Consider the following 23,260-nt stretch of genomic DNA (forward strand, 5'->3'; position numbering starts at 1 on the left):
CCATCTATGAACCTGTTTTTATAAATGTAATATGGGAAGGAATCCTATTGAAATGATTTCTAATTTGGTTAAACCATTAATAGCAGGCATAGCAATTTCTTTTAAAAAAGCGTTCTTTTTGTTTCAGCAACCATCGCAAATGTTTTTTATCGGAGTTTTTGGGGAGATTCAGTTAGGCGTAAAAAATCAGTAATCCTATATTTCTGTAAGATTAAATCTAAAAACATGATTTATTGGTCTGTTAACATCTGGAGAATTACAAAAAAATTAAGAAAAATGTTCAAAACAGGCCTCCTTCTAAAGCTGGCTTACAGAGGGTGTTTATCGCTAATCTTGGCACTGTGGGGCATATTATCAAGAACGGTGATAAACATTATCGCCGCTTTAGCGGCAGGAAACTGCTGCTAAAGCGGCGATAATGGGCTTGATAATGTGCTCTTGTGAATTCCCATAGAAGCCCAGGTTCTGGTGTTAACCTGGCTGCTATGGGAATTCACAAGGGCGTATTATCAAGCCCATTATCACAGTTTTAGCTGCAGTTTTCTGCCCCTAAAGCGGCGACAGTTTTATCGACGTTCTTGATAATATGCCCCTCTGTTCGCCCAAATAAAGGTTGAAAACATTCCTTGATTTCTCTAAAAAAATCGTGTGGAGAGTGCAAGGCAGTGAACAAAAAAATGCAATTGCAATAAAATGGACATTTGGTTCTGCACAACTCTGCCCATTATTGGAATGGGGAGAGCCGTCCATTTTGAAAATAGCATTTTGATCTTTTTAATTAAGGGCGCATACTTTAATACAAAAGGATCACCAGTATTTTCCGTAGTATATATGCCAAGGTATCTTTTAGTTTTAGGATTTACGAGAGGGCGCAGTTCTGGAGATAGAGTGCGTATTGTGCAATTGCATAAAAGGATTTCTGTTTTTAATCTATTTTATAGCCACCCACCAATTGAAATAAATGGAAAACATCAAATATCCTTTTCAGATTTTCTAAGCCTGGTTTCAAAACAGTGCCATGTCATCCACATACAGCTTGATTGTAGACATCCCACTGACAGGTTGCTCTATACCATGATCTGGCATTGGTGAGAGCTTCTATAACAAGCATTTTTCAATGTAATTGGTCTCATCTTTGGGCCCTTATATGTATTTAGCTATGCAGCACATTAGCCTGGGTGCTGAAACATCTACTGTTCTGTAACATGGTGGAAAGTAAGCACCAAACTGAGTGATAGGCCAGGTATGGGAACTCATGGAGATAAATATTGCCTTTCAGCGGGAAATGGTATAGTCCAACGCTCTGTTTTTAATATAAAATCAGGGCATTCGGTGGTCACATCACTGAAAATACAAGATTTGAAAAAAATATTCTCCACGGCTGCTCGGGGAAGACAATTTCTACGGACTGGAATCTAGGGAATGCTAAAGAGATTCTGGTATTTTACTGACCTCTGCTGGTCCTTTTTTATTAAAACAGTTAAATAGAGGCAGTTGCCAGAAAAATTTAAAAAAAGAAAGTCCGTCAGCAGGAAGCAATTCTGGTATTTTACTGACCTCTACTGGTCCTTTTTTATTAAGACACTTAACTAGAGGCAGGTGAACAGAAAAAAAAGTCCCTAAGCTGATGCGGACAAGTCCTAGGGCTGATCTCCAGAGCCCACAAAGTACATACACATATAAGTACATACTGATGTATAAGTATATACTAAAGTATACACAAGAGGACTTGAATGCGCAACCTAAAAATGGCAAATAAGATGGGAGGTAGAGGGAACCCCTGTATTCTTACCCGATTCACCAAACATGCCCCTATGTCTATTGAATTTATTAACAGTCGAGCGGATGCACCCTGGTACAGCTTTTGTATGACCTGTATACATTGTATAGGGAAGCCAAATCTATCTAGGGTGTTAAAAAGACTCTCGTAGCAATCCAGGGCGAAGGCCTTTTCAGCATGTAAAGTCGGCAATTGCTTGTGCTTGAAAAAATCCAGGGCGTCAAAAAATGTGAATTAGTATGAAGTTGCATACAAGGAATAAAACCACAATGATCCCTATTGACTAAATCACCGACTATCCTTTTCAAAGGATTAGCAAATAATTTCATAATTTTATAGTCGGTATTCAGGAGGATAATGGGTCTATATAAGTTAACATTCTCTGGGTTCCTTTGTAGGAAAACAAATAACAGATGCATTATTAAAAGATTGTTGAATATTGCCTCCCTTTAAAATATGATTATTAAAGTGGATATGAACTTTTGATAAAACTCAATTGGGATACTGTCTTCGCCCAAGGCTTCCCCATAGCTATAGATATACTCGCTTTGTCCACTTTTTTTAAGTTAAACAAAGTCGCCAAATCAAAGTCTTGACTTTGTTTCAATATTGGTACTGGGGTGTTATCCATAAAAGAGCGAAGCATGCTATATCGACTCCTTGCTCCAGGCTATAGACACTTTCAAAGTGCCGCCTAAAGATGCTTTGTATCTCCAGGGGATCGGAGCCTCGTGTTTTTATCTCGTTCTCATATGGAGAGCTGATGTTATTTTGTACTTGCCTGTGCGGCCTGCATATTCAAGTTCCCAAATGATTCCTGCAGATAGGCACTGTTACAGATATATCTCGATTCATAATAATACTGAGTCTTGCATCCACTGTTTGGCTTTCCTGAGCTTCTGTCTGGATTTCATCATTTTGTGTTGTAAGAACTCCCCTCTGGCTTGTTTCTGCTCTTGTTCTTGGCTTGTTCTTTTTTTCAATCAGCTCTCTCATTTCTATTTTGTTTTTGGAGGTTATTACAGCACGAACTGAAGCTTTAGAAGCATCCCAGACCATTTCTATGTTGGCACTATTATTGGTCACTTCCAAATAGCTATTGATTGCTGTCTCTATCTCCTGAACCAAGCAATCAGAGTGTTGATGTTTCTGCAGTGTATGGGGTGTGGCTGGTGCGGTTTCTGGACATCAGTCAAGGCAAGAATACTGTGGACATGTGTGTCATCTTCCCCATCCTGGGCTTGTCTTCTGGTGCTTTGCATTCATCAGCTTAAGGTGCCCGACAGACGTCTGTAGGGTTGACCATCAGCAACGGCTTTTAGCGCGCGGTGCTGATGTAGAGCCATACTTTGGCAAATGCAGAGCAGGTTTCGGCTTTCACTGGACCTGCCGACTTATGAGGAAGGACGCTGCCACAGTAGCCACAATGTCTTTTCGAATGGGATTCCTTTAGCTTCTTTGAAAACTCATTCAGCAGACTCCTACTTAAGTAGATGGCTGGCAAGCAGTGCTTCCATGTGAGAGATATGGACCTCAGACAGTTCATGCAAGCCCACTAGAGTGAGTATGGTTAGTAGCCTCATGCGCCGCCTCGACTTCACAGAGTTGAAGCCTTGCATTATGTAGTCCTTGTTTCTCTGAACTCAGGATGAAAAAATCAAGGGATCAGCACAAAAAATAAATACCCTCCACTTTGAACCAAATCTGTAATGGCACCAAACAAATGAAGCAAGCCATCGCGACCCTCCCCAGAACAGCTCTCTTGTCTCTTCCATCCAATCATCTATCCATTTATCCTTTCATCTTTGCATCCACCCATTGATATCCACTATTTCGTCTATACAATCTGTCATCCATACATTCTTTCATCCAGCATTCAGTCTTTCACCATTCTGTACGTCCATCCATACATCTGTCCACCCATTCATATCCTAACCTATCCATCCATCTCTAAGCCTGTCCATAAGACCTATCTATTAATATGTCAATGCCTCTATCCACCCTTTCAGTTGAACCCTAAACCTCTGAGGCGGAAGCCGGAGGAGAAAACTTGTGAAATTTTTAAAATTGTTGATTCTCTGTTTGTGTTTTAAATTACTTGCACTCCTACCTGTGCTCCCTTCTGGGCTGAAGCGCCTAGCAGGCTCCTTACAACTCAGCGGATTTAGCGCTGTTTGGGACATTATTCTGTCAGGGACGCCATCGCTGCACACGCGAGGCCACGCCCACCTCACAGGCCACGCCCACACCCTCCGCCTATAACTAGAGCGCTGATCACGAGCGCGTTTAGTTGAACCCTAACCTCTGAGGCGGAAGCCGGAGGAGAAAACTTGTGAAATTTTTAAAATTGTTGATTCTCTGTTTGTCTTTTACATTACTTGCACTCCTACCTGTGCTCTCTTCTGGGCTGAAGCGCCTAGCAGGCTCCTTACAACTCAGCGGATTTAGCGCTGTTTGGGACATTATTCTGTCAGGGACGCCATCGCTGCACACGCGAGGCCACGCCCACCTCACAGGCCACGCCCACACCCCCCGCCTATAACTAGAGCGCTGATCACGAGCGCGTTTAGTTGAACCCTAAACCTCTGAGGCGGAAGCCGGAGGAGAAAACTTGTGAAATTTATAAAATTGTTGATTCTCTGTTTATGTTTTAAATTACTTGCACTCCTACCTGTGCTCTCTTCTGGGCTGAAGCGCCTAGCAGGCTCCTTACAACTCAGCGGATTTAGCACTGTTTGGGACATTATTCTGTCAGGGACGCCATCGCTGCGCACGCGAGGCCACGCCCACCTCACAGGCCACGCCCACACCCCCCGCCTATAACTAGAGCGCTGATCACGAGCGCGTTTAGTTGAACCCTAAACCTCTGAGGCGGAAGCCGGAGGAGAAAACTTGTGAAATTTTTAAAATTGTTGATTCTCTGTTTGTGTTTTAAATTACTTGCACTCCTACCTGTGCTCTCTTCTGGGCTGAAGCGCCTAGCAGGCTCCTTACAACTCAGCGGATTTAGCGCTGTTTGGGACATTATTCTGTCAGGGACGCCATCTCTGCACACGCGAGGCCACGCCCACCTCACAGGCCACGCCCACACCCTCCGCCTATAACTAGAGCGCTGATCACGAGCGCGTTTAGTTGAACCCTAACCTCTGAGGCGGAAGCCGGAGGAGAAAACTTGTGAAATTTTTAAAATTGTTGATTCTCTGTTTGTGTTTTAAATTACTTGCACTCCTACCTGTGCTCTCTTCTGGGCTGAAGCGCCTAGCAGGCTCCTTACAACTCAGCGGATTTAGCGCTGTTTGGGACATTATTCTGTCAGGGACGCCATCGCTGCACACGCGAGGCCACGCCCACCTCACAGGCCAAGCCCACACCCTCCGCCTATAACTAGAGCGCTGATCACGAGCGCGTTTAGTTGAACCCTAACCTCTGAGGCGGAAGCCGGAGGAGAAAACTTGTGAAATTTTTAAAATTGTTGATTCTCTGTTTGTGTTTTAAATTACTTGCACTCCTACCTGTGCTCTCTTCTGGGCTGAAGCGCCTAGCAGGCTCCTTACAACTCAGCGGATTTAGCGCTGTTTGGGACATTATTCTGTCAGGGACGCCATCTCTGCACACGCGAGGCCACGCCCACCTCACAGGCCACGCCCACACCCTCCGCCTATAACTAGAGCGCTGATCACGAGCGCGTTTAGTTGAACCCTAACCTCTGAGGCGGAAGCCGGAGGAGAAAACTTGTGAAATTTTTAAAATTGTTGATTCTCTGTTTGTGTTTTAAATTACTTGCACTCCTACCTGTGCTCTCTTCTGGGCTGAAGCGCCTAGCAGGCTCCTTACAACTCAGCGGATTTAGCGCTGTTTGGGACATTATTCTGTCAGGGACGCCATCGCTGCACACGCGAGGCCACGCCCACCTCACAGGCCACGCCCACATCCTCTCACTCCAAATGTGCCTCCACACAAGCGCAGCGGACGAGCGCAGCGGGAACGCCGTTTGCGCGCTGAAGGCGCGCCTAAGGCAAGCCCGTCTGGGCCCGTCCGGGCCCGGACGGACCCAGGCCCAGGGACTCTGCCAGACTCACCCCCCAGCCGCCTTATGTACTCTGCAGAAATGCTTCGGGACCTCCGACCCATAAAAAGCCAAGGCTGTCTCTACATTCATGACGTAGATAAACCCTTTACCAGCTGCTCGCGCTGTAACACTGCCACTCAGACCCCTGCCAATTCCAGGCTACAACTCGGGCTTCTCAACTGCCGCTCCCTTCCCAAGCATGCACTCGAAATCAATGGGCTGATTCAGGACCAAGGCTTAGATGCACTGTTTTTAACAGAAACTTGGCTCTCTGACAGCACAGACGCGGACATTGTCATCGCCCTTCCCCCAGGCTACTTAATCCAAACCCGTCACAGACCCAAAGGAAGAGGAGGTGGGTTGGCCATAATCCACCGCGATCACCTCAGCCGTAGAATTAATGACGTCAAGATTGATGACGCAGAAAGCTGTCATTTCTCTCTTCTAACCTCCCCGATGCACTCCATCTCGGGACTGCTCATTTATCGTCCCCCGGGCACTCTCGGGAAATTTCTTAACGCAGTGACTGAAACGACCGCTCAACTGGCCGCTTCTGTTTCCAACTTTCTTATTCTAGGTGACCTTAATCTTCATTTCACCGATCCCACTGACCGATCTGCTTCCGAACTACTAGTGGACCTTCTATCACTTAACATCCGTCTGGTGAATAATGAGCCCACCCACGATAAAGGACATCTCTTAGACCCCGTCCTTACAAATGACGCCAATATCACCACGAGTCCTTCTTTTCCACTACCATGGACTGATCATTTTTTTGTCCCCATTTCCTGGAAGTCTCCCTCTTTCATCACCCAGTCCGCAAAAATTAAAGTCATCGACAGACGTTGGCATAAACTCATACCATCAGAGTGGGCCGCCAGTCTTTCCAACTCCATCCCATTGTTCTCCCCTGACGTTATCACTGCTGACAAACAGTATAGCTCCTGGATTACTTCCTCTTTGGATACACTCCTCCCCAAAACCACTACCCTCAAGCACATTAAACGAATACCACCGGCCCCGTGGTATACCCCTGAACTCAAGTCGCTTCGGCAGAACTGCAAAAGAGCTGAACGATCTTGGCGGATGGAGAAGTCCAAAACTAACAAGGATGCCTATCTTACCTCTTTATCAGTTTACACATCTTCCATCAGTAAGACCAAAAGCCTTTTCTTTCAGGAAAGAATTGAAAAAGCTGCCTGCTCCAGTAAAGAAACCGTTACCATCCTGAAGGACCTTCTCAACGTCCCGGCTCCCCCCCCCCAGAAACCCCCCAGATCCCAAAGCAGATCAGGAGAAATGCCAGCGGTTAGCCACCTTTTTTCAAGAAAAAATTCAAAAAATCCTGAACTCTATCCCTCCATCCAATCCGAGCGACCTTGGCGACCCACTCGACACTTCGATCTCACCTAAACTTACTTCTTGGGGGCAAATATCTATCGAAGAAGTCGAAAACACGTTAAAAACCGTCAAAAGCGGATCCCCTAGGGACCCCGCACCGCTACGGATCCTCAAGGAAGTAGCTTCTACTATCATCCCCCCCCTTACCCATCTGATTAACGCGTCCTTTCAACAGGGATGTGTCCCCCAGAGCTGGAAAGCGGCTGTTGTAAAAGCGCTCCTAAAGAAACCTTCCTTGGATCCAGCGGAATTGGCCAATTACAGACCAATATCCCTCCTTCCTGGGACCAGCAAGATCGCCGAGAAACTGGTGAACAAGAAACTTTCCCAGTTTCTGGAATTGAATAACCTGCTAAAAAACTCGCAGACCGGTTTTCGTCCAGGACAGGGCACGGACATCGCCCTCCTGACGGCGGTGGAGGAGACCAGGGCACTTTTAGACGAAGGAGGATCAGTGGCAGTGATCCTCCTCGACTTAAGTGCGGCCTTCGACACCGTCAACCATCAACTCCTAATCAAACGGCTCAAAAAGGTAGGAGTGGAAGGTACTGCTCTATCCTGGCTTTCCTCCTTTCTGGCCCAACGCTCATTCCAGATTTGGGATAATAACACCTGCTCCTCCGAAACACCCCTCCAATGTGGGGTACCCCAGGGCTCCTCCCTGAGCCCCACATTGTTTAACATATACATGGCTCCATTGGAGGAGGCTGTCACCCCGTTCGGAGTGAGCATCGTCAGCTACGCAGACGACACACAACTTGTCGTCTCCCTATCCCACCCCAGTAAACAACCGGCAGACTTATTTAACTGCTTAACGCAGGTACAAGGGTGGATGAATAGCTCAGATCTTAAGCTGAATGGATCAAAGATGGAAATCCTCCTTCTGGGTCAGAAAGGACCTACCCTTCCTTTGGATGCTTGGCCAGCATATCTGGCCCCCCCCCCCAGACCCAAAGAAGAAAGTAAAAAGCCTGGTAGTATGGATAGATACTGATCTCTCATTCACCACGCAGGCAAAAAAAGTAGCCGGCACCTGCTTCGGACTACTGAAATCCATGAGAAAGATCCTGCCCTTACTCCCACCAATATCACAAAGACTCCTTATTCAAGGCCTCATACTCTCCAGGATAGACTACAGTAATGTAATCTACCTGGGTGCGCCTGAAGCTACCCTAAATAAACTTCAGAAAATCCAGAATGCAGCGGCCCGGATCCTCACCAACACCCCGGCCAGAGCTTCAGCCAAACCCGCTCTTAAGCTCCTCCATTGGCTCCCAGTGAGGGAACGTGTGATCTTCAAGGCCCTTTGCCTTGCCCACAAGCTACTGCAGAACCAAGGCCCTCCTATTCTTAGGAAATTCATAAAATCTTACAAAGCCCTTAGATCCCTCCGTTCAGACAATGAGTCCCTCATCACCCTGCCTAGATTCAAGAAAGCTCGCTCGGGTGGAAGACGCTTCTCGGTCCACACCGCACGCCTCTGGAATGCTCTTCCCCGAGACCTGAGGAAAGAATCCATTTATTTACGATTCAGGAAACGGCTCAAAGCCCATCTCTTTCCTCAACTGTAACCCTCCCCCTCTGAAACTGTCCCTTTTCCCTTCTCTGAAGCCGAATCCTCAGAAGTAGGGATCTTTAGCGCTGGGATACCTTAGGGTGACTACGCGCTCTATAAAATTTTTTTAATAATAATAAGTCATCAACCCCACCACCCATCCTTTCGCTCATCCATCCACACACCCTTGTACTCCATCCATCCTTGTTACTCATCCATCTATCCATGTATGCTTTCACTCATCAATCCATCCTTTCACTCATTCAACCTTTTATCTGTTTATCCATCTATTCACCCTTTCTCTAATAAATCCATCCATGCATCATCCTTTTCACTCACCCACCCATTTTTCACTCATTCATCCATCCATCCACCCTTTCATCCACTCACCCATCCTCTCTTTGACTGATACACCCAGCCTCCCTTTCACTCACGCATCCATCCCTCCTCCCTCCTTTCATTCACTCCCCCACCCCTTCATGTTAATTATGAGCCTGTGTCAGCCGAGTTGCAGACCGAAGAGGCCCATCAGGACCTCCACCCCGCTGTAGCTGCTAAAGCCGGGGTTCCCGACGCCCCTGGAAACAATAGTTGTCTGGGTTAGACTGCATGCCAGGCTGCTGTTAGCAGAGCATTGAGCCCTGCCTCTTGGTCATTTGTTTGGTCACTTGCAGGGAAGGAGAGTAAAGCATAGGGACATGTTCACCTGCTAGAGGTAGTAATGTACCTCTTTAAGTATCTGTCAGTGTCTTTGGTGAAAGATAGGGAGCCTTCCAGGTGAGGTACCTACAGCTTTGATGACGTTGCCAAAGATAAAGGCGATGGCTGCATGTCAAAGGACACCACTGCAAGCGAGGAGGAGTGAAGAGATGCACTAGGCCTTGCACTTTGGGTTGGAGTGGAATCAAAGGGTGGAGGCTCGGGCTGCAAGTGACGCATGTGCAGGTAAATTGAATCCGTGTGCACAGTGGAAGCAGAGGGTGGTGGCTTGAGCTGCTCATGATGCATTTATTTATGTCATTTGTAAAGCGCCTGAATCACCCCAACCGGGGTATCTCCGCACTGCACCGGCCATTGGCTATCAAGACATGGGGATCAGAATAGCGCAGTTTTGAACAGCTTTCTGAAGGATGTGTAGTTGGTGCGGTGTCGAAGGTGGCTAGCCAGTTGATTCCAATAAAGTGGGGCTAGATAAGAGTAGGATTTTCCCCCCAACCTAGCATGTGCAGGCGAGTGGCATCGGCGTGCCTGGTGCGGTGGTGGCTCCTTGGCACTGGATGCTCTGCTGAGGAGGATCCCATACTCATTACCAGTGCTCGGCCCCTAATTGGAGACAGCAGCACATTAGCCAGGCCTCAGTACGATGGACAGAGGCAGAAGGTGTGGTGTCCCCAAGAATCCACAAGCCTGGCTTTTTATTAACTGTAAGGCCTTACCCTGGGTGAAACCATCTCTCTCCTAATGCGGGGGTAGATCCTGCTCCCACCACCATCAATGGCCATCAAGGACTGGTGGATATGACAGGTCATAGGTAACGGAACCTAGAAGCATAAAGTGTTGATATCTGCCTCAAAGACACATCCATATGTACCAGCTAAGAGAGGGAACTAGCATCATGTGTGCATTTTAACAGCAGAGATGTACATAATCGCTTTACAGTCCATCATTCACTCTTTGAGGTCCTCGGGTAGCAGCAGATCCTTTTTCAGTGCCGTTGTGAACTATTTCAGAGAGTTAATGGCCTAAATGTTGGGTGAGAGAGATTTCCCAAAAGGTGTCCCTGACGGTGAAAGGCCTGGTGCTCGGAGGCAGCTCAGGGTGGATTCTGTGTTGTTACAAGGTTGAGATGTGCAGATCTCTGGCTTTGAGTGTTGTGTGATGAAGTGCCTTAATATCTGTAGTTAGTTGCGAGACCCTTTACTGATTTAAATAGTCGTGTTATTAGTTTCTATAGGTCTCTATTCTGCCGGTCCGGTGATGGAAACCTAGAGAGAGCTCATGGCTTTGTAAGTGGGCAGAATCCAGGAAGAAAGGTTTCAAATGCTGTCCTGTGCTGCATAGAGATATTGTCAGAAGCCTAGCAGAAGACAGTCAGAGTTACCCAGCCTCCTCACTGCCAGTGAGGTCAGCGGGGGTGCATGTGATGGTCTGAATGAGCAGACCTTGCTTCTGTTGAGTACTTGAAACCATACTTTGAAGGTTGTGTTGGTCAGGAAAGCTTCGTTCTTCAAGAAGGGGCTAACTGGAGCCCATGGGCTTCTTTCAAAAGAGATTAATTGCAGAGAGCCTGGAGGAAAGAGGATGGAGTCAGTCTGAGGGATAGGAGCAGTGACAGTTTAGCACCTCAGCTGTGGAGAGTTTAGCATGAGTGTTTGCAGTGCATCCAGTGCTGAATGTTTGTGAGGCAGCGTGGCATGCACGAATAGATAATCTGGCTGGAAACATTGTAAAGGAATAGAGGATATGGGTGTTGTTGGCATAGAGATGATATCAGAAACGAAATGAGGACCTCATGTCACAGAGAGGGGGACCACCTGCTGGGAGTGTGAGGAAAGGTCCTGGAGTTGCCATCAGCTGTGTAAGAGCAGGTGAAACACCTGTGAGTGAGGCTCTGATGCCCAGTGACTCTAGGAAAGAGGGGGGTTAGTGTGACCAGCAGTGTTGTAGGCAGTAGACAGGTCTAAGAGCATGAGGTCATTTGTGGTGTGCAGTGTTGATGCAGTGAAGGTCGCTTCTGTGGAGTGACATCTGCGGGAACCAGATTTGGGGTAACTGAGAAGGTTAGAAAAAAAGGGGGAGTAAAGAAACTGGGTAGGAGAGGAGCGGGTGCGAAAGGAGGGATCAGTGGACTTGTTTGGGCGAGGTAGACCCACTGCATAGGTGAAACCCGCCAGATGTGAGGGTGTGGCTCAAAAGAGCGACCAGACGAAATAATGTAGTGCGAAGACTGGATGTTCAATGGTATGAGGACTCACATGTGGGCTGGGAGTATTGATTTTGGAATGAGCAGCAGGGACTCTGGTGTCCAAGTGAGAAAGAGTTGCTGAGAGTGAAACAGGTCTGATACATGTGTAAGAGGGTGGAGATGCAGCAATACGTAGGGCGTATAGGGGGCTTAATCTTGAAGGAGAAATATGTGACAAAATCCTCTGTGTTGTCAATGGGACCAGGATGTGTGGGCTGTGAGGAGAGAGTTAGGTATTGACACTGCACGCGAGCCGTTGAGGGTGAGGGTGCAGCGAGGCCATCAGGGTCTGAATGTAGGACCTTTTGGTATTCTTAAGGGCAAGAAAATGCTTGCTCAAGACATCTTTGGATTTCTCAAGACATGTGTGTTGTGATTTCTCCCTTTGGTTTTGAGATTCCAGACATGAGGAGATGTCCATGGTTGCAGGTGTGAGGTCTTGGGAGAGAAAGAACATTGTGGGCAGCGGGTGTTGAAGGCTTGGTCCGCGGTGCTTTTGGAAAGGTCAATCAATCAGGGGTTTGTAAAGCGCGCTACTCACCCATGAGGGTCTCAAGGAGCGCGGGGAGCGGCTCCAGATCAGTCAAAGAGCCAGGTCTTGAGGTCCTTCCTGAACGTGTGCAGGGTCGGGGAGCGTCTGATGTTCACAGGGAGCTCGTTCCAGGTCTTGAGGTCCTTCCTGAAGGTGTGCAGGGTCGGGGAGCGTCTGATGTTCACAGGGAGCTCGTTCCAGGTCTTGAGGTCCTTTCTGAACGTGCGCCGGGTCGGGGAGCGTCTGATGTGCACAGGGAGCTCGTTCCAGGTCTTGAGGTCCTTCCTGAACATGTGCAGGGTCGGGGAGCGTCTAATGTTCACAGGGAGCTCGTTCCAGGTCTTGAGGTCCTTCCTGAACGAGTGCAAGGTCGGGAAGCGTCTGATGTTCACAGGGAGCTCGTTCCAGGTCTTGAGGTCCTTCCTGAACGTGTGCAGGGTCGGGGACCCTCTGATGTGCACAGGGAGCTCGTTCCAGGTCCTGAGGTCCTACCTGAACGTGTGCAGGGTCGGGGACCCTCTGATGTTCACAGGGAGCTCGTTCCAGGTCTTGAGGTCCTTCCTGAATGTGTGCAGAGTCGGGGAGTGTCTGATGTTCACAGGGAGCTCGTTCCAGGTCTTGAGGTCATTCCTGAACGTGTGCAGGGTCGGGGACCCTCTGATGTTCACAGGGAGCTCGTTCCAGGTCTTGAGGTCCTTCCTGAACGTGTGCAGAGTTGGGGAGCGTCTGATGTTCACAGGGAGCTCGTTCCAGGTCTTGAGGTCCTTCCTGAACGTGTGTAGAGTCGGGGAGCGTCTGATGTTCACAGGGAGCTCGTTCCAGGTCTTGAGGTCATTCCTGAACGTGTGCAGGGTCGGGGACCCTCTGATGTTCACAGGGAGCTCGTTCCAGGTCTTGAGGTCCTTCCTGAACGTGTGCAGAGTTGGGGAACGTCTGATGTTCACAGGGAGCTCGTTCCAGGTCTTGAGGTCCTTCCTGAACGTGTGCAGAGTCGGGGAGCGTCTGATGTTCACAGGGAGCTTGTTCCAGGTCTTGAGGTCCTTCCTGAACGTGTGCAGGGTCGGGGAGCGTCTGATGTTCACAGGGAGCTCGTTCCAGGTCTTGAGGTCCTTCCTGAACGTGTGCAGGGTCGGGGAGCGTCTGATGTTCACAGGGAGCTCGTTCCAGGTCTTGAGGTCCTTCCTGAACGTGTGCAGAGTTGGGGAGCATCTGATGTTCACCGGGAGCTCGTTCCAGGTCTTGGGGTCCTTCCTGAACGTGTGCAGGGTCGGGGAGCGTCTGATGTTAACCGGGAGCTCGTTCCAGGTCTTGGGGTCCTTCCTGAACGTGTGCAGGGTCGGGGAGCGTCTGATGTTCACAGGGAGCTCGTTCCAGGTCTTGGGGTCCTTCCTGAACGTGTGCAGGGTCGGGGAGCGTCTGATGTTCACAGGGAGCTCGTTCCAGGTCTTGAGGTCCTTCCTGAACGTGTGCAGAGTTGGGGAGCATCTGATGTTCACCGGGAGCTCGTTCCAGGTCTTGGGGTCCTTCCTGAACGTGTGCAGGGTCGGGGAGCGTCTGATGTGCACAGGGAGCTCGATCCAGGTCTTGGGGTCCTTCCTGAACGTGTGCAGGGTCGGGGAGCGTCTGATGTTCACAGGGAGCTCGTTCCAGGTCTTGGCTGCGATGTAGGAGAAGGCCCCCCGCCTGTTCTGTTTCTGCGTGTGCGGGGGACTGGATGGGGTGTTGTGTTGAGTGTTGTGCAGGACTGGAGCCCGACTTCGGATGCAGAATAACCCCTTCTTTGTGCTCACTGCACAGACCATGCGAGAAGGTAGCATGGTCAGTGTGGAGTTGTGCAGGTGTGACAGGTGTCCTTGATGGAATAACGTGTAGGGGATTATGAGAGTGCAAGTGTCAAAAGTTTTGTTGAAAACTGACATAACATTCCAAAGACAGTGTGACAGGAAGGTTGTTAAAGATCTCTCTAGGAGATGGTTCATCAAATCCCAGCGTTTTTCACAGGGTGAAATGATCACAATTCCTAAAAGTGACTTATATTGTCTCTTTTGTGACCCTCCAAACGTGGCATTCACTGCAACCTATTACAGGGGGACAAAAATGGCAGAGCCTAGTCACCAGAAAATGCTTCTTGTAACCTTACACCTAAATATGGGAGGACCCACCTTCTAATAAACAGCATTGTGCTCCTCAGCACCTCAGGCACCTCAGGGTATTGCCGTGCTTTATAAATTACTCATTCATTCATTCATTGTGGATTTTACCCCAGTGTTTAATTTGAGCCTGTGGTTTCCAATGCTCGCAACCAGCACTTTATTGTCAACACTGGCTTTTATGAGAGCCTACCACATAGTGGCGCTGTTTGTCTTATTTTTTTGAGGAGCACAACTCCTGTTATTTAATGATTAATTATGCATTAAAATCACTAATACCTGCCACCCAAAGCTTAATGAATAGCTTACGCGGCATATACTAGTAACTTTAATGTATATTTACAGCCTGGAATGTCACATTTGTATAAGCGTCATGGCTCGTGACGATAGAACTGTCATTGGTAGCACTGGCAGGGGCAATGGGTGGCACAAGCTGTAGTGCCCTCCTGGCAACAGCCCTGGCTCTTCTATTTTTTAAAAAATTAAGCAGTTTTACCCCCAAAGTCAAGGGAGTCAATTACACAATTGCAAACTGATCCCGGTGGGGCCGGGTGGAGGGGGGGCGCCTCAAGGCAGTCATTGGCTGGGGTAGAGGAGTGACTCCAGCCGGGACACACTTCTTGAGCAGCACTGCGCCAGGTGTAGAGCAAGCATCATGCCAGCAGCCTCTGCACCAAGGCATCACCTCCACATCGAGGTAATGACTCATTTAATAACTGCTCCTTGGCGTCACAGCACTGAAGCCCCCACTCACGCACACTGACCCCTCCTACAATCCCTTTCAACCAACCGTGGAAAGGCCCTCTAGAAACGGAATAGAAATGAATGGGCTTTTCATTATTATTAGTATTATGTTTTAAACAGTTTGCAATTATTTATATTAATTATACATCTAACTTTGTAAACTACATGCTTTCCCCCCCCAAAAAAAAGTCATCTTAAATTTTGTTTCTTTGCTTTAATAGAATTAGTCTGAGGTGTTTACGCGTTTGTGATTTTTGTCAGTGCTTAAGTGCCAGGGCTCTCGTCAGGGGTCCACTGTAGCTTGCACCAGCCATTGACCCTGCCAGTGCTACTAATGATAGTACCAACACAACTTCTAACCCCCACACTCCTACAAGTGTGACAACTCGAACTATCCCAGCCCCCCAAAGCTATAAGAATGGCTTGGGCGGCAGGTAATAGTCATTTTAATGTATATTGAATTATTAATTAACTGTTGTGGGTGGTCTTCTCTAAATTAGCCAGACTGCGCCACCTTGTGGCAGACTGTCCCAGGCTCTGGTGTTGACAATTAAGTGCCGGTGACAAGGGGCAGAAACCACCGGCTCAAATTAAGCACTGACAAACTGACAATCTCTGGTGGTATAATATCCACAAGAAGTGTAGAAAACCTCCTACTGAAGCCACAAAGATTCAACAAGAAAATAACATATAAACGATCCTTCCCAGGGATGGCGCCTAGGATTTGGAATGCACTACCTCCAGAAACCAGACTTAATTCCTCCACTGCATCCTTCAATAAGGAAGTAAAATCGATTCACATGAATATAGACTAAGGAAATTCTGAGAACATTGACCCTTACCAGTATTCCTTTTATGGCAAGGATCAACTAGACAACCTAGGCATTATAGTTGCCATTGCCTTGACTCAACGGGACTTTACTGTCTGGCACCTCTTTGCTTTACGTTGCACAAGATGTTATGTTTACATGATCTCTCTGCTTTATTTGTTGAATAAGTAACCTCTTTGCTGTATAAGTAACCTCAATGTTTGTAAAGCGCTCTGATATCCGCAAGGGTCTTGTTCCCGCTCTATAAAACTTTGAAAATAAATAAATACAATAAAATAAAATAAATAAATAAACTTAGATGCTAAGTTTGGGGTTCTTGTGAGCAGGTTTTAGAGACCCTTTCCTCACATGCTACTGGCTGTAAACTACCACATATCCATTAATCTAGCCTGGAAATGAGGTGACTGTTCAGGTGAAGGAAGTGGTTTCCTTCCCATGCATAAGCCATAGATGCCTAGCGTTAGAGTCCTTCTGTGGGACCCAGGGTGCTCAGCGGTTACTGCCACTAATAATGTAGGTATGTGGACTCGCCCCTTCATTCCAGATGATTCAGACACGTCCACTGGAATTATGCGGCAGGGAAGGGCCAAATTAAGTGGCTGGGTCGAGTACAATATGTAGTAAAGAAAAGGCAAATGATGTGATGTAATGCGTCACATTTTATGATGGTAATATTTTATTATTTTGTGATATTTGCGCTTGTTAATACTGTCTTGGCATTGGTTGCACATAAATGGGTCCTAGTTTAACACCATTTGAGCTGGAAACTAAATTTTTCAGATGATGGATTATGTGGCAAATGTGTCAAATCTAATGTTATGCAAAAAAATGCTGCAGCCGCAAAATCACAGCATTCTAGCTGCCTTGACTGTGATACACCAGGGTTCTTTTCTCTTGTACTAAGAAGGATGAGCAAGCCAGGAGTCCTAAGGAACTGTGAGGTGCGAACTGAAGTAATGTGTGACACCTTCATATAAATCACAATAAAAGTGCATATCCAACCCTTTCGAGTGACTACAATATGAATTGCTATTGGTCGCTTACTGCGAGAAAGCAGAAGGGTATGCCTGGTTGGTGGCGGGCAGGTCCGGGAGGAGTGGCTTACCCAACGCTGCGGGCCCTGACTGTTTGGTCGGCCCTCTGGGTCTGACCAAACTAGTCATGCGCACTCTGGATTTTCTCTATGTAGGCTGCATGCAGCCTACATAGAGAATAAGGCCTCTCCATTGACACCTGGCTGGGTGCCGTCCTCACCAATCACAACGCTGCCATTGCAGCATTGTGATTGGCTTAGGGGAGGGAGGCTGCCTTCTTTCTGCAGAGGAAGCAGTCTGTCCGGCCTCCCACGAAGCTCGGGTCCTGCAATAAGACAACGCCGGACAGAGCGGGCCTCCTTTTTCCTGAGCTGGGTTCCAGGAGAGGTGAGGTACACTCCCTGTACTATTCAGTTGTAAGAGACACCGTTTGGTACAGAGGAACACGATTTTGGACTATTTATGTATATCCTTTACAGATTGTCGTTACGTTCACTTTATGTATGCAGTAGCTAATGCTTAGAACTCTGGCCCTGAAGAAAGCCATGGGATCTTGTCCCTACCGGCTGAAACATGTTGGCCTTGTAAATGCAGTTATATGTTTAGACTGCTTCCTCTGCATTGTTCTTGTTTGTTTGAGGGAAAGGACAAATTACATTAGAGTTTTTCGCCTATTGATCCTTTTACCCCTTGTTTTTAACTCACACATCTTTTGATTTTTGCACTGCACTCGATCCCATCTTCATCATTTGTTCATGGGTACCTTAGCGATTGATGGTGCGACCCAATTGAGTAAGGGCGATGGATGGGTCTCATTGATCAAGAGACATACCACCCCATTTTTGGATGACCAAATGAGAACACTTGATCTACATACCTATTTGATGGGAATCCGACACATCTCTGTACGGGTCTTACCAACAATCTCAGTAGGTCCTTCGACAGGTTTGTCCTGGCATACATTCTGATTTAGAGACTTATATAGCTCTATTAGCGCCTAACTCACTTATGTAGGAGTTTTGCAGCAGCTCGGAGTACTTGATGCTCCGTTATAGACCCCCGGTTCTTTTGTTGATACATTGGGCTGCCCAGAGATGGCTTCAGGAGGAGAGCAAGGCCCCCTGACCCTTATTAGTCCATCAGTTGAGAAGAGGAGCAAACGCTAGACGAAGACACAGTGAAAAGACAGATAACTAAAGGCAGACTTGAATGAATGAAGGAATGATGCGCATTTGTAGAGCGCACGTCTACTCACCAAAGGTGTGTCCCAGCACTAAATAGTCTCCATCTAAAAAATCCAGAACACCCTTAACAACGGAATAACCAAGTAGTTTCTTAAAGGTCCCCAGGTCAGTAACAGCTCTGAGGGATTCTGGGAGCACGTTCCGATCATTTGCTCCCAGGAACCTGAAGGAGCTACCTCCCGCCCGGGCTCTGCAAATTGTCGGAACGCAGGCCAGGCCCAAGGAGGATGGCCTCAGGGTACTGGCTGGCATGTAATGGCTTACTCTCTTTCTGAGACAGCCAGTGCCACTGCCATGAAGAGCTTTGAAAAACAGTACTAGAGCCTTGAATCTGATCCTCTTTCTCATAGGAAGCCAGTGCAAAGTCTTAAGTGCAGGGACATGTGAGTCCTGGGCCTAAGCATCTGTACCCGTCTTGCAGCAGCATTTTGACCCACCTGAAGACGATGGCGAAGACACTCTGGGAGTCCTAAGTACAAGACATTGGCATAGTCCAGTCTGACAGGAACCAGTGGCTGGACCACGGTTTTCCTGGTATCCAATGTAAGTAATGGAAGGAATTTCCTCAACATTCGTAAAAGGCCAAAGCAAGAGCCAACTACTGACTGGACATGTGATCTCATCGAGAGAGCACCATCAATATATATACCTAGGCTTTTTACTGTGGATTGTGCCGAGAGCGGGGAGACATATGCTAAGGCCACCAATGTCTTCATCTTCAGAGGTGGGGGAGCCAAAGAAGATAATCTCTGACTGCTCCGAGTTGCATTTCAAATGGTTCCTCCTGAGCCAATGGAACACCCTAGTGAGGCAAAATCAAATGTTATCACCCTCAACGTCAGCTCCCTCATCACAGGTGAAAGTTAGCTGGGTGTCAGCAGCATATGAAATGATTTTGCCCCATATGCTTCCGCCAGTGATGCAAGGGGAGACATATATAGATTGAAAAGAGGGGGGCTCAATACAGATCTCTGTGGAACCATCACTTTCAAACTAGGTAAGAGAGATGCAAAGGGAGGAGTCTAAACTTCCTGACTTCTATCTTTAAGAAAAGAAGACAACCATTCTAGCGCAGATCCGCCTACTCCAAGTTCCCTCATCCTATCCAGTAGCCTATTTTTTATTTTTTTTAGCTGTTTTATAGCGCGCTCCATTACTACCAGAGTGTCCTGGCGCGAAAAAGAAAAACAAGCAAGTGGCCGTCTGAAAAGAATAGTAGAAGCTAATAGGCAATTCTAAAAAGATGAGTTTTTAGTGCTTTCTTAAAAGAGATGACATTTTCAATCGATCTCAGGGAAAGGGGAAGAGAGTTCCAAGTCCGAGCTGCGACAACAGCAAGCGAGTAGCCTCCCAGGCGTACTCGCTGAAAGCGGGGCACACTCAGGAAATTACAATCAGATGAACGTAGAGGCCGAGTGGGAACATAGCGGCTAAATCTTTTTCTCAGATAAAATGGCCCCATATCATTGACTGCCTTGAATGCTAAGGTAAGGATTTTAAAAGTTATCCTTTGCGCAATCGGCAGCCAATGAAGTTCCTTTAAGTGTGCTCGCACGCTTTCTCTACTTGGAATTTTGCACAGCAAACGTGCCGTCGCATTTTGGATAATCTGCAGTCAGGCAACTAAGAAGGCTGGAGTACCACTATAAAGAGAGTTGGCGTAGTCGAGCCAAGATAAAAATAAAGCCCTCGCAACCGACTCTCTTGCTGAGGATGGCAGATAAGGAAAGAACTTTCTCATGGCTTTAAGAGATCCGAAGCACACCGCTGTGAGTTTTTTTATGTGTGCTTCGAATCTCAGATCCTCTCCAAACCAGACTCCCAAATTCTTGGCAGCGATAGTAACTGAGCCTGGCTGGGGAAAATCAGGCGGCCACAGGAGTTCTCTAAAATTGAGCGGGAATTGGCCATACAGCAAAATTTCAGTCTTGTCTTCGTTGCACTTCAGCTGTGCCACTGCTAACCAGTTAAACACAGCGGAGAGGCACGAACGGACAACCTCTGTATTAGTTGCTGCATCCTGCCAGTTAAACACAGCGGAGAGGCACGAACGGACAACCTCTGTATTAGTTGCTGAATCCTGCCAGGTAAATAAAAGCTGTGTATCATCTGCATACGCTATGATTTTTGCTCCCATTTGTTCGGCCAGCACAATAAGAGGGGTAAGGTGTATATTAAAAAGCAGGGGACTCAATGTGGAACCTTGAGGAACCCCGGTAGTGAGGGGCCTAATTGAGGATGAAAAAGGTGGGATCCAAGCCTGCTGAGACCTGTCCGATAAAAAAGATTTCACCCATTCCAGTGCTGAACGCAATACACCAATCTCAGCCAAGCGAGTCAGGAGGAGAGAGTGTGGGACAGTATCAAACGCGGCAGAGAGGTCCAATAAAATCGGAGCCGCTCTGCCGCCACTGTCCAAACACTCCCTGATAGCCTCAGTATTCTCCACCAAAGCTGACTCCGTGCTATAAGCTGCCTGGAAGCCAGACTGAGCAGGATGTAAAACCTCCGAGGATTCTACAAAGGCATTCAGCTGAGCAAATGCAAGTTTCTCCCCAATTTTTGCCATAGCTGGGAGTAGAGATATGGGTCTGTAGTTACTAGGCACAGTTGGATCGGCACCTGTCTTTTTTAACAAGGGAAGCAGCTTAGCCTGTTTCCATTTGTTAGGAACCCTGGCTGATGTAAAAGATAGGCCCATTATTTGAGAAACCTCAGGTGCCACTACTACTACTAGCCTTTCATGGTGGACCGTGTCGAAGGCCACCGACAGGCCCAATACGATAAGAATGGCTCTACCTCCCTGATCAAGCTTCTCTTTAATATATTCTGTCACCTCCAGCAGAGCTGTTTCCGTGCTAAAGTTAGCCCTAAAACCTGACTGACTAGTGTGCCAAAGATTATTTTTTCCCACACAATCAGAAATAACTCTGTTCACAAATTACTTTTGTACCACTTTTGGCCGCCATAAGTGTGGCAGGGTATGCTCAGACGTGAGTCCCTTGCTCACTTTGCCACTGGATTCAAGCAAGCCGGGCTGAAGACGGCTGGAATGCCAGAAACCGGTCCTCGGAAGCTTGTTTCCGGTCCTGGGAAGACATGGCTTGGCAGTTCGGGCTGGACTGTTCCCATGAGGCACTGGGTCAGACTGATTTGCATATAGCCATGTCTGAACTGGGGTGGCAGAGTGGGCTAAAGAACGGTGATGGATTAAACCCAGATCTTTTGACTGGGTGTGAGTGTTTGATTGATTCAGATGCTCCGCCCATCACCACCCCCTTTTGTACCGCTTTTGGTCGCCATAAGTGTGGCAGGGTATGCTCAGACGTTAGTCCCTTGCTTACTTTGCCACTGGATTCAAGCAAGCCGGGCTGAAGACGGCTGGAATGCCAGAAACCGGTCCTCGGAAGCTTGATTCCGGTCCAGGGAAGACATGGCTTGGCAGTTCGGGCTGGACTGTTCCCATGAGGCACAGGGTCAGACTGATTTGCATATAGCCATGTCTGAACTGGGGTGGCAGAGTGGGCTAAAGAACGGTGATGGATTAAACTCAGATCTTTTGACTGGGTGTGAGTGTTTGATTGATTCAGATGCTCCGTCCATCACCACCCCCTTTTGTACCGCTTTTGGCCACCATAAGTGTGGCAGGGTATGCTCAGACGTGAGTCTCTTGCTCACTTTGCCACTGGATTCAAGCAAGCCGGGCTGAAGACGGCTGGAATGCCAGAAACCGGTCCTCGGAAGCTTGTTTCCGGTCCAGGGAAGACATGGCTTGGCAGTTCGGGCTGGACTGTTCCCATGAGGCACAGGGTCAGACTGATTTGCATATAGCCATGTCTGAACTGGGGTGGCAGAGTGGGCTAAAGAACGGTGATGGATTAAACCCAGATCTTTTGACTGGTTGTGAGTGTTTGATTGATTCAGATGCTCCGTCCATCACCACCCCCTATTGTACCGCTTTTGGCTGCCATAAGTGTGGCAGGGTATGCTCAGACGTGAGTCCCTTGCTCACTTTGCCACTGGATTCAAGTAAGCCGGGCTGAAGACGGCTGGAATGCCAGAAACCGGTCCTCGGAAGCTTGTTTCCGGTCCAGGGAAGACATGGCTTGGCAGTTCGGGCTGGACTGTTCCCATGAGGCACAGGGTCAGACTGATTTGCATATAGCCATGTCTGAACTGGGGTGGCAGAGTGGGCTAAAGAACAGTGATGAATTAAACCCAGATCTTTTGACTGGGTGTGAGTGTTTGATTGATTCAGATGCTCCGTCCATCACCACCCCCTTTTGTACCGCTTTTGGCCGCCATAAGTGTGGCAGGGTATGCTCAGACGTGAGTCCCTTGCTCACATTGCCACTGGATTCAAGAAAGCCGGGCTGAAGACGGCTGGAATGCCAGAAACCGGTCCTCGGAAGCTTGTTTCCGGTCCAGGGAAGATATGGCTTGGCAGTTCGGGCTGGACTGTTCCCATGAGGCACAGGGTCAGACTGATTTGCATATAGCCATGTCTGAACTGGGGTGGCAGAGTGGGCTAAAGAATGATGATGGATTAAACCCAGATCTTTTGACTGGGTGTGAGTGTTTGATTGATTCAGATGCTCCGTCCATCACCACCCCCTTTTGTACCGACGTGGTCTCCCCAGCACAGACTGTCTGAAATTGGGGGTGCGATAAAGACACATCAATATTTTGTGTCATTTATTTTTTATTTTATTTTATATTCTTCTATAGCGCCTGAATAGACCCCCGAAGGGGTATCTCCGCGCTTTGCCAGTAAGAATGTCCTCAGATGGTTTGTAGTAGGATAAAATGGTACATATTGACAGAGGGGGATCAATTACTGGAGAATAGGGTGTGCTATCCAGATAGACAGGTTGATCAATATGTAATTCAGCATCAAGGCTGCTGCTCCGTACCTCTACTCTATAGAGGTGGACCTCGTACTAATCTTATTCTGCT

General features: G+C 47.8%; 1 protein-coding gene across 1 annotated transcript in view; it reads left to right on the forward strand.

The window, feature by feature from the left end:
- The window catches only part of LOC147725878 (putative E3 ubiquitin-protein ligase HERC1), a 1,064,842-nt gene that overhangs the window by 373,763 nt on the left and 667,819 nt on the right, over positions 1-23,260 (forward strand). The window lies entirely within an intron of this gene.

The sequence above is a fragment of the Lissotriton vulgaris genome, chromosome 3_1, assembly GCF_964263255.1.
Source record: "Lissotriton vulgaris chromosome 3_1, aLisVul1.2, whole genome shotgun sequence".
In the NCBI taxonomy this organism is placed as follows: domain Eukaryota; kingdom Metazoa; phylum Chordata; class Amphibia; order Caudata; family Salamandridae; genus Lissotriton; species Lissotriton vulgaris.